Below are 12,588 nucleotides of genomic sequence, written 5' to 3'. Positions count from 1 at the left end.
AAACTGTTGAAATCACTGTTGACATTCAAACTAGAGGTTTTACACCGCTGAAAGAACATAGCATAAATGAACTCTCTGAATGTAGTCTGCTCGATTCATACAGTTTAACGAACAAAAATGTTTCAGTTGACAGGAGGAAGAAACAGAAAATGGATAAAAACATACAGGAAACTCTGCAGTGGTTGAGAAACAATAAACCAAATCAAAAGTACAGTTCAAACGACTTACAGAAAAATCATAGACCCCTAATCGACTTATTGTGTAAAATGTCATTTACGCAAAGAATTCTTTGACCATAGTGGTAAAAAGTACATAAAGCAAATTGTGGTGTCAAAGCTGTTAGAAACAGTTTTGATTCATAAAAAACATAACTCTAAATTAAAAGGTCATATTGGAATACAGAAGACAATCCGTGAATTCAGACGCAAGTTTCATTTCCCCAGCTTCAAAGAGTTTCTCATTCAATACCTTAGCAAAGGCTTTCTTTGTCTTCTAGCAAAATCTGCGAAATCCCAAGTACTTCAACCGCAGCTATCTCCAGTTATTTCAAATACAAGCTTACCAGCAGATTTGTTACAATTTGACATAGACCATTAGCAATATCTGGTGTTTTTAATATACTTTAAAAGGAATGGACGTGGTTACTGAGTATATGTTTCCCCAATCACTAAAAAAATGCGGCCGAAGCAGTATGCGGAAACTAATCAATGGTTTATGCTACATTCATATATACCCACTCTTGGTAATAACTGGCCAAGGTACACAATTCAATTCAAACATGATGAACCAACTTTTAACACTACTTGAATTCCGACCAGAAGGAGCTACGCTGAAACAACTAGAAACAATAGGAGTAGCGATGAGATCAGACGGGGCTCTGAAACGCTCATTGAAAAAATATGAAAAACAAATGCAACATAACTGGCTCATTTATATAAACCTAGCAGACTTCCAATATGATAAAAGCATCCACTCTACAACCGGTTTTCCTCCAAGCTTAGTTTTTTATGGACGAACACAATAAAGTACTATATACTGAGGTTTAAGAATGCTATCATTCAAAAACAGAGATAATAACTACGACTACCTAGCAGAAGTGCAAGCTAAAATGACGACACTATTTGGCCAAACAAAGGAAACATTGCTAAAAAGATTTTTAAAAATTGGTATTATTACGACAGAAAAGCAAAACCATTTCCTTTGAAAGGTGCCGAATTATGCTTGTTTTTGAGCCTAAAACATTCTAAATATAATGAACGAGAAAAAACTAGCAACAAGCAATGTAAAGTGAATGGCCCTTTAGACAGTAGAACAATTTTTACTAGAAATATCTACCCTATAAAAAAATATGGAACAACATACACTCAAATTTTTCGCAGATTTAGACTGAAGCCAATAAAACCTAAGTACACGTAGAAAGACATTGAAGTGAAGGATTAAACTTTTGTTGCAGATCCTCTGGTTCAAAAATTTTACGAGAGTCTGAGCTGTTTGATAATTGCATAGCCGAAGTTCTTTATAGTCCATGGAATGATAATAGAAAAGTGGCAGTTCAAACACGCATTTACACGGATGATAAAAGGTAATACAGTTCGTGAAGCCCAATCGAGCACTCAAGAGAGATGATTCAACAAACAAAGTAAAATACCTCAATCTAATGAATCGTCAACCTTACAAATTAACACAACAGATTCACAAATAGATGAGAATGTTTCGCCCAATACTTTTGATTGAAATTCAGAAGTCCAACAACGGAATATCAAAACCACCTCAATCTCGGAGCCTAATATCAAAATTGGCTCGTTTGATAGCTGAAAAAAGATTAGAAACACAGGCTGTAATTGCACACCATCCGCCAAGTTCAACGGTTACACCAACAAATGAAACTAATAGCGGAGGAGTTGATTTGCCGCATGTTGCTTATTAGTTTTCTGTCCGCCTAAGTACATGTTTACATAAATGAACTCAACCTTTTTTTCTTACATTCTTATACATTAAGTTTCTCTGAATAATATCTCTAGCTTCAAAAATCTTCCTATAATTCACCCAGCAACACGTTATATTACAAGTTTTTTGCTTTAGGCAATTCATAATACGGGTAACTCAGTGCAACTCAACACAAAACATCAATCAAGAGATTGAAACCACATGCATAATGGGTAAAACTTCTTTCTAACCTATTTTTAAAATCAATTTTTTCAAACTTTTTACAGTAAAAAATATATCTGCTTGCTAGGCGTTGTCAAACACAATATTACCAATCCATATATATCATTCAAGAACCTCAAAAATACAAAATGGCCAAAGTTTTTGAAATCACTTTGATCTTTCAAGCTAGTGTCGATTGATGAATATTTAATTCATCCCGACCTTTGAAAAGCAGGCGCATTGAAGAGAGACACAGTGTTCCAGACGATAGCTGCTCCAGTCAGTAGCCTAGTTCCTTCAGAGCCATAAACAATAGTACACTCCCATTTTACACCTTATTTAAACCGCCGCTCCATTCGATGTATGTTTTATCCTGACGTGCTACTTTGCTTTCATCATTTTACAAATAACTTAATGAGAATAACCATCATCCCGGTCATTCTCTTCAATTTACCACACCTCTTGATTTGGGATGCAAAAACCCCGTTGCTGTTTGATAATTGCGTAGCCGAAGTTCTTTATAGTCCATGGAATGATAATAGAAAAGTGGTAGTTCAAACATGCATTTACAAGGATGATAAAAGGTAATACAGTTCGTGAAGCCCAATCAAGCACTCAAGAGAGATGATTCAACAAGCAAAATAAAATACCTCAATCTAATGATTCGTCAACTTTACAAATTAACACAACAGATTTACAAATAAATGAGAATGTTTCGCCCAATACTTTTGATTGAAATTCAGAAGTCCAACAACAGAATATCAAAACCACCTCAATCTCGGAGCCTAATATCAAAATTGGCTCGTTTGATAGCTTAAAAAAAGATTAGAAATACAGGCTGTAATTGCACACCCTTCGACAAGTTCAACGGTTACACCGACAAATGAAACTAATAGCGGAGGATCTGATTTTCCGCATGTTGCTTATTAATATTCTGTCCGCTTAAGTACGTGTTTACATAAATGAAGTCAACATTTTTTTCCTTACATTCTTATACATTAGGTTTCTCTGAACAATATCTTTAGCTTCAAAATTCTTCCTATAATTCACTCAGCAACACGTTATATTACAAGTTTTTTGCTTTAGGCAATTCACCATACGGGTAACTCAGTGCAACTCAACACAAAACATCAATCAAGAGATTGAAACCACATGGATAATGGTTAAAAATTCTTTCTAACCTAATTTTAAAATCAATTTTTTCAAACTTTTTACAGTAAAAAATATATCAGCTTGCTAGGCGTTGTCAAACACGATATTACCAATCCATTGATATCGTTCAAGAACCTCAAAAATACAAACGGGAGTTTACTGTTGTTTATGGCTCTGAAAGAACTAGGCTACTGACTGGAGCAGCTATCGTCTGGAACACGGTGTCTCTCTTCAATGCGCCTGCTTTTCAAAGTTCGGGATGAATTAAATATTCATCAATCGACACTAGCTTGAAAGGTCAGAGTGATTTCAAAATTAAGATTGCCTACGGCCAAACGGATTTAAAGTAAATTTTTTATGTTGTGCGCTTCAAGCCATTCCCATGAAATTGTGAACTTTTTTGCGCCCGCTGAATCTTATTCACGTTACAAGCCTCCCAGCAAAAAACTAAAGAGACTTTTTAAAAGCTTTAAAACGGTACGGACAAATAACGCGGGCTGGCGTAAAAAGTTTTTAGAACATGAAATGTTAGATTTGAGTTTTTTGCTGACTCAGTTGAAAGAGCAGAAGGACAGGATTTTATTGAACGAATAAATTTATGCATATTTTGAATGCGTTTTTCCAACAATACAGATTTTCAACCCCGCTCAACATTTCTGAAAAATGTCGATAGTCAAAGTGTATAGGAACTCGAATACTTGCCGACCGTTTCTATGTGAGTTTCGGTGGACCAGGATTTCCACTACTAAAGAGCATCAAAATCTGCTACAACTTGAATAACTCTTCAATTTCATCGTGGAACATTGATTTTGTTGACAGCATCTCAATTTTCTGTTTGCTTTTTTGATTTTAGACGGCAGCGTACTAAAATTATCAGTCCTATTTGAAAAACGACTCTTGAAAATTTGAAAATTACTCTTTATGATTTGTTAAGAATTGCCGGAAAAGACCTATTAACTTGCAGTAAATTGTGGTTCGATATAGCTACAGGATATTTTACCAATTCACCAACGACATAATGAGCAAATTTTTGATCGATTAGGACAGATTGAATTTGTTTCCAATTTTAAGCTCCGTTTACATCATTTATTTGTATAAAACTCCATCACATAAAAATAAAATATAATTGCTACTTTATTCGTTTCCAAAATTCGTTACTTCATTGTATATATCATTGGAAATGTTTCGAGTAGACAATTTTATCTCAAAAATCATGTCTCTTGATTATTTAAAATTGGATCAAAAATAGGTTTTTTAACAATCAGTTAACATCTGGTCATTTTTCCAAAGACAATTAAACAAGGCTAACCGCAGACGGAAAGAAGGTCTTCCAGAGACAACAGAGCAGTCCAAATTAAAGTTGCAATCCATCACTTGACACTTCAAGATAGGATACTCCACAGAAGTTTTCACGTAGACAACTACAACAGCTCTATCAGTTTTACTTTTCAATCTTAAGAAACTTTTTTTTGGTTAACAACAAAGCAGATTACACAGAACGTGAGAAACATGCAAAACATGTTGCGTTTCTTTTCATCCAAAAAAATATTTTTTCTTTTTCCACATGAGTTAAAAATTCTACATTACTAAATTACCAGAAATACAGTATTTAACTCTTTATCAAGACTGCTAAACAGACAAACGCAAATATATTTTTCAACAATAATTTCATTTTATGATCAAAAACTTTTTCAGGTTGGAAACACTGACGTCAAAACAAACCAACTGGCAACAACCGTCACATGTATCTTATACCTCAGACATCAAAATTTCTTGCTTCAAGCACTGACAAAAATACAGCGAGAACATCCATATTCAGAACTTTGAAAAAATTCAGAGGATCAAATTTGAAAATGAGTGAAAATTGAAAACTTAACGGCCAGACAAAAATAGAAGAATATAGTTTGAAACAAAGTTTGCTGGAAAAGTAACCACATATCTCCAACCCATTGAGTAATTCTGAATTTTATGAAAAGCTGCAGGGTTCAATCACTTTACCATCTCCAAGAATATTGAATCTACTGAAAAACAAGCAACAAACAGTTATCTTTATTTCCTCGCAGCTGAGACAACTATTTATTTATCTTATTTTATCCAACACAAAATATTATCATTTTATAATCCTACAGGCAAACATAATTTCTCACATTGACCACCTCTAAGCTAACGTAAGCCCTGTTAAGCTTCAATTTGAATAGAATTAAACAAGAAAGACTTGCCTGAAAAAACTTTTCTTTCTATAGTTAATTGTTAAATTATGTAACGTCAATAGTGATGAACCTGAAAATTGTATTGAGTTCAAGTATCGAAACAGCGTTTGTGAACTGTCCAAGTCAATTTCCCATATCGTATCTTCGTTTGAACTCAGAAACACATCAACAGTTGAAAAAATTATCAATGCTCTTGAAAAGTTCTTTGCATCAGTATAATTTGGATGTGACCTTAAACTTATGAAAAAAACGAAAATTGCTTGATCATCACCAAATTGATCTGCTCCACATACACCCAGAGAGGTGAATGTTGAAAAAAAATTTTAATTAATCAAACTCAATTGATGTCTGCCCTCTCATACAGTGGAACTATTCAACAAATGATCCCCCGATTGACTTTAACCTCTTTTGTCAGCCAACCGTTGACGAACAATTTTAAGCAGCTCCTAATGGACAGGTAGCAAATACAAAAACAAAACACTTAGTAGTCATAAGCTTAAGATTACAATTTTTAACGAGAGAAGAAAGAAATGAACATAGTCATTGGAAGAATCATTGTATTTTTTGCTTGAAAGGGAATGGTTCCTCAACCAACTTATAAACCAAGATATAGTTGTTCGAAAATATTCACTTGCTTGTTATGTTTGCTGTTGAGGCTGCTTTAAAAACGTTTATGAAAAGAAAGTTTCATAGAAATTTTTATAATGCTAGTGTAGGAATTTCAGCCTAAAATTCTAACAAACTTCATTTTCATGCTCCTTTGATTTCTAACTGAAATAAGTAGAAGAGTTGCTGATTGTAGAAGTTTAAAAAACATTGTTGTTTGAAACCCTGCTGTCCCTAAGGAAATAGATAGACTATATGTAGCAAGCCAGTATTTGTTACCAAAAATTTTACTGCAGAAGATCAAGCAAAAAATAAAAGAATTGGTACAAAAAAGAGAAATCAATCGAGGTAAACGCGCTAAACTTCTGAGGATAACTGACCTTGTTTCCAAAAAAATAAACAAGGCATGGTTCAACCCAAATTTAAGCGAAAATGAAAATGACACAGATATAAGAGAACGACAATCCAATTCGAACTATATAACAATTCTAACTTTCAATGTAAGAAATCTACTATGTCTCAGAGGCAGGAAAAATTTTGCAAATCGTCTGTTAGTGTTAGTTTTTTAGCGCCTTTCTGAAACAAGGTTAACAAATGATATACCCAATGAAGAACTATTTTATAGACTTTGCCATCCACCAAAATGATTGAAAGCTAATAATCACAAACAAAGCTTTATGGATGTCTCAATGCGATTAGAAACACATCTCATTAAAAAGTAGAACTTAAAAACACAAATGAGTATGCTGTTTATAGAAGCGAAAAACGCACTAATTCTAATGTGCGTTTGTTAAAACTCACCAAAAACGAGCTTATATAGATGGTCCGAAACATCAATGATTAACTTTTGTGATGAGTTCAGCATCTATGCAGGAAGGAAAAATTGTTGCACAATTATAATTACAGGTGATATCAATCTCGAATAAACTTTTTTTCTGATCTACAGAAAATCTACAAAACTACTTGGACAGCTTAATGTCTTCCTAAAAAGCAGCCCCGTTGATGTAATAAACCGTGATACGGAAAAGGTTCAATAATTCTTTCCAATCTGATCATGAATCTCTGAAAGTGAAGATTGAGGCGTGAGCAATGACGAATTGCGACGGTAAACACCACAAATTTGCCTTTAACAAAAATGCAAAATTGGTTAGACAGAGTTAAAGCAATGTTATAAACGGCTTGCTGATTTTTTAAAAATCATTGCATAGATTTTTTAAAAATCATTGCAAAAAAAAAGTTTCGAAAACCACATTGCATAGATCTAACGTCTTCTTTTGGGCCAAAATTGAATCTCCCTATCGCATGAAAATTATTTCTACCCTAAAAACCAAAAACAAAAAACCAAACAAAAGTAGACTGATTTAAATCAAAAACATAGAAAAGAAGTTGAGAAAATCGCCAAATACATGATCATGCAAACCTTGAACATCCTGAATTGTTAAGTGAAGGGAATCTCTAACCTGCAAAATACCTGAAATCTCTTCATATGTAATAGATATCCAGAATCAGTGATTTACCAAAAATTTACCAAAATTGAAAAAATTGAAAAGCAAATTTGTGTTCCAAAGAGGTAATAAAATCACGATGAAAACCTGTTACGAAAAAAATATATCAAAGTGAAAACCGAAGAAGATAAAATCAGAGGAAAAGAACTTGTTAAAAAATTGAATTATTTGTGCTCTACATAGATATTTAAAAAGCCTCTGACACTGTGCCACATAATAAAATTCTCTCAAATGTTGAGGAGCAGCAGATATTTGGTAACCTCTTGGGAACAATAGCAAGCTACATCACTGAAAGAAACAATAGGTTAAAGTAATCGAATGTATATCAATGGAGGTCCCAGTTAATAGTGTTCTCCATCAAAGATCACAATTAGGTCCTCTATTTTTGTTTTATATGTGGACAATTTAACAAAACGGGAAAAAGTGTGCAAAGCTTTTGGATATGCTGATGACTTTATCTTGGCAACAACACAGACAACAGATATCCAAATGGATCTTGAAGCCGTGGAATGGTGGTGCGAAGAAAACGAAATGAAACTGAATAAAAACAAATGCTATGTTTTTACCGGTACAACAACAACAGAAAGAAGGACATCAGCAATCAATAGCTTCATGATGCATGGATATCTGCTGGCTTGCAGAGTGCGTCTTTTTTCAATCGTTCTCTATCAAACTTTGGCTTTCTTATAAACCAAATGGCAAAAATAAGTTAGCACCCTCAATCTTTCGTTTTTGATGCAATTTTACTCTAAATTAAAGTTACATTTTGGTTACACTTTTGGCACCATAGATCACATTCAATAGTCTTCTCGTCTGACTATGAAACTCAGATAAAACTGAAAATTCACTTACCAGAAACCCCAATTTAAAATTGATCAACTTCATTCAAGTTTTACTGAAAGAAGAGAAGTTGCAACCAAATCTCTTTTTAATGACATCTTTTCTTCTCTAATGTATCACGCAAATACAAGCGCATCGTATTTGAACAAATGTGGGAACTTATTACATTTTGAGTCAATTCTCTTTTGACTGAGAGAACGAGTCGAATCTTCCGGTGAGTGAACGTTGTGTTTTATCTGAATTTGATAAATAAGTCGGAGGAGTAGTGCTGGGGATCAAAAGTGAAAAATGTTTTGAAAACGTGGATTTAAAGAAGATTATTTTGCCCCAAAAATTGAATTTTCACTGAGTAAAAAAAGGGGACGCTATCTTACTTTTGACGTTCAGTATAAGGCTTCAGTAAACGACATTAGCTTGACATGTAAAAGGTTTTCGAATGCATATGTCCCTTAGTTGTTGTACATTGCTACAAGCACGGTTGGCATCAAGTACTAGTTAACGGAATGATCCACAAAAGCTAGCGAGATTTTTTGTTTCCCCAATGATTTATTCAAACCTTTTTGAAAATCATTATGTTACCTGGTAATTCATCCTGTAAAAAATGGCACGTGCGTCTGGGGGTTCAAAAAATATGCACTCATAAAGCTGAGGGTGGCGCCAACAAAAGGAACCGACCTTTCTGTTAATTTTCATCAATTTTGAAAGTTATTGCTTAATCAAGCTAGAAAAATGCATTGGATTTTAAAACTCGTTTTCCGTTACAGTCAACGAAAGTAATTTGTTCAATTCAATTTTTTCCCTGTTGGTTGAAACAATTTGAAAAAAAACCAATACGTAATCTGTTTCTGAGAAATCGACAATAAGATCTAAAGCAAGATCGTTGTACGAAAATTCCAAAGATTGGCTGATATTTTGTGGCTTAGAGTTAATTGGTCGGCAATTCGTTGCAATTTAATTGTTAGTTTAACACTATAGGTGTCTTATTTGAATCCTCCTTTATATCGTATACATTGACTGCGTAAACTGAATGTGCCAAAAATATTTTGAATTGGAGTTTACTTGTGGTTTATGCTTCTTTATCTGTTGACTAGCTTCTTGGTTTTTATTTATTAATAGAGATCCACGGACAAAATAACTTTGGTTTCACTGCTATTAACTCCCTAAATGTCTATGCTTATTTTCAAATCAAGCTAATGCTGCTTTGAATTCTTCTTCGCTAAATCTGTCTTTATTCATGGTCAGAAAGGAAAGTATTGTCATAACAGTTTGAGAACTCTTTTTAATTCACTGCAAGATTGGAGATATCATCCAAAAATTTTAACTTAAATCTTATAATGCGTCAAAGTTACCTGAGTGTTTTGGGTACTTTAATTGACTTGAAATCTGCCCCAATATGGCTGATTGGCAGATTGATCACTTATTGAAACTAGTATTCTGAAACCAACCTTGTAGTAATTATGATTATTTTATTAAAAATTACTATTTTATATTGTTATATGAAAAACATGATTATATTATTATGTAATGTTTATCTTTCTGTTGCTCCACTACCAAATCATCAACGTATTCAAAACATTTGCCAAAAAAGTGTAAGTGTTTGGCTAGACCTCAGTCGACATTTTTTGAGCAATTTGCATTTCTCGCTAACAGCTTGAATGCAAAATTTCTTTCAGAATAAAAAATACTAATAGTTGAATACATATTACAGCCATTTGCTCTGAGAAGTTGCATTAAAAACGGTATTTTTTTGCGAAAATAGCTTCTCCAGTTAAATGTGCGGTTGCTTTTGTCATTCTGGAAAACCAATTTTGTTTCTTATTATTTTGATGCCATAATGATTAAATCACCGTATATGATATATAATTTCCAGTTTTTTTGTGCAAAAACGGTTGTAAAGTATATTGAAATTAGAAGAGCAGTAGTATAGTCCTAGTATTTTTACAAGACTGGCTCATCTAACAAATCAGTTTGTCTTGAAGGTGTATTCGAATTGGGAGCTTGCGTAAAGATACAGGATGATCATTTTTGGAGTTGAGTTTACTAAAAAGTCTATAGTTTTCACTGTGTCAAATCGAAAAATGGCAAGCGATGTAGTGGAGATGACAGGCTTTTTAAATTTTCTAATGGTGTCGAAAGCTTTTTTCCAAACTCTGTGTAAAATTTCGCAATTTGGGCTAATGTCTTTTGTTGGAAAAGAAAATTTGTCATTTTTCATTAAATCCTTTTGCATCAAAAGTCTATTAGATTTTTCAGATCTTCGTCTGAAAAAAATTCCGTTTTTGAAAATACTGAGCTTGGATAAATGGAATAAAAATTATCAGGGTCTCTTGTCTATTAGGGGTCAGACTTTTGGACTTGTCAATTCGTGTTTTTGTCAAAACAGTAACCGAAGAAAGATCAAGTCATTTCCTCCTATAAACGTGCCAAGTTTTGAAATAGATGTTTTGTCGACAACATTACACATATTTTTTGGCACTCTCAAATGACTTTGAACTGTTGATTGTCTATGTAAGGAGACAAATTTCATCAGGTTTCTATAGTTGTACCTCTAAGATCATTTTGGAGATCTTATGGAAAAGTGAAGTCGGTAAATTTCAACATTTTTTTCTAGGGATTGAAAATAAGGTGTTTTTTGACGCCAAATGTTTGACCCAATGAAGTTCATTTATTTTGAGATAAGGAAAGTTTTGCGCTAATTTTCCAATTCTAATCGACTGCAGACTTGCAATCGGCAGTTCTGATTTCAAATGGATAATTAAAAGTGTTTACGATATTGATACTCTCTGGAATGCAGTATGTTTTTGTATTATTTTTTGTAGAATAGCACCTGAAAGAAAACCAGAGTTTAAATATAATATTGTTGAATTACAAACGCACGTAGAAAAATTTGGTCACAGCAGGTGGTACAAAATGAGCTGTAATAGTAGTAAGACTAACACAGATGGCTAAGGAACAAAACGGTTAAGTCATAAATCTCAATGTTGCCTCGGATGTCTATAGAAAAGTGTAGAAATCAACTCAGGTAAGAAATTTATTTCTTCTACAAAAATTTCAAACAGAAACTGAGGTTTGACTTCTGAAAAAGTTGAAAACGGCGAAATCAACTGCAATTATCTGTGGTACAGTGTACTTATGAACTCTAGGTACGATCAAATTGATCAAAAGGTTCTTCACCAAAACATTGTCTATTGGTTGTGCTTAAGTTTCAAATCCAAAGAATAAATTTTATTTGCAATTGACAGCAATATTTGTCATATGTTTGATAATTTGAGTTTTTCTCTAATTTTTGTCATATTTAATAGTTTTTAGCCAGTTTTTTTAAGTAGTATAGAATTTTCAAGTAGCTGTCAGGACTTTACTTTCGGTTATTTTGACTCATATCATGAAAAACTTTTATCATCTTCAACCGGTATTTGTTTTGGAAAAATAGTCTCAAATTTTTGTTAAGACTAATGTCAGTTCTGTCAATCAGAATGATTTTCGAACTTCAATTACAAAATTCCGTTTTAGAGTTGTTTTTTGTTGGAGCCTATTTCTCTAAACCTTGGAATGAAATGGATCTTTTCGAGGATGGGAGGAAACTGAAAAGATGACGTCTGAAACAAACATTTCGAAAATCTTTCAAATTTGATGCTTCCTTTCATGAGGAGTCATTACATATGAGTTGAGCAATGCGTAGAATTTTGTAACATTTCTGATTATTCTACCAATTTACATAACTTAAAATTCGAGAAATCAGAGTGCAAAACTTTTGCCAGGTAACTGTATTAAGAACACAAATTTGCTGTTTTCAAGGGAATATGGGGAGGGGGAGGTATCACCATTATATTCCCATGTATTATATCCCCAATACTATATAGTATTCCCAATATATCCCCACTAAACTGAGCTTGGTTCGTTATGGGAAACCCCTACATTCTTCAATTGTCCATGTTTGCGAGAAAAACTGTTCCCCTGATACGGCGTCTTCATTGTTGTCGCAAAAAGGCCATTTATTGGATTAAGTTCAGAGTACCTATATTTTTCAGGAATTCATCATATTTTATTCCCTAGATCTCTATATAGAGTGTTCAACTTCACATTTTATTTCTGTGTTTTATTTGGTTGGAAAAAGACTAATTTTTTGA

General features: G+C 33.3%; 1 protein-coding gene across 1 annotated transcript in view; it reads left to right on the top strand.

Moving 5' to 3' along the window:
• The window catches only part of LOC142336427 (beta-soluble NSF attachment protein-like), a 409,326-nt gene that overhangs the window by 199,581 nt on the left and 197,157 nt on the right, over positions 1–12,588 (top strand). The window lies entirely within an intron of this gene.

Source organism: Convolutriloba macropyga, chromosome 3 (genome assembly GCF_964194025.1).
Source record: "Convolutriloba macropyga chromosome 3, txConMacr16.3, whole genome shotgun sequence".
NCBI lineage: Eukaryota > Metazoa > Xenacoelomorpha > Acoela > Convolutidae > Convolutriloba > Convolutriloba macropyga.
This window is presented reverse-complemented; position numbering and strand designations above follow the sequence as displayed.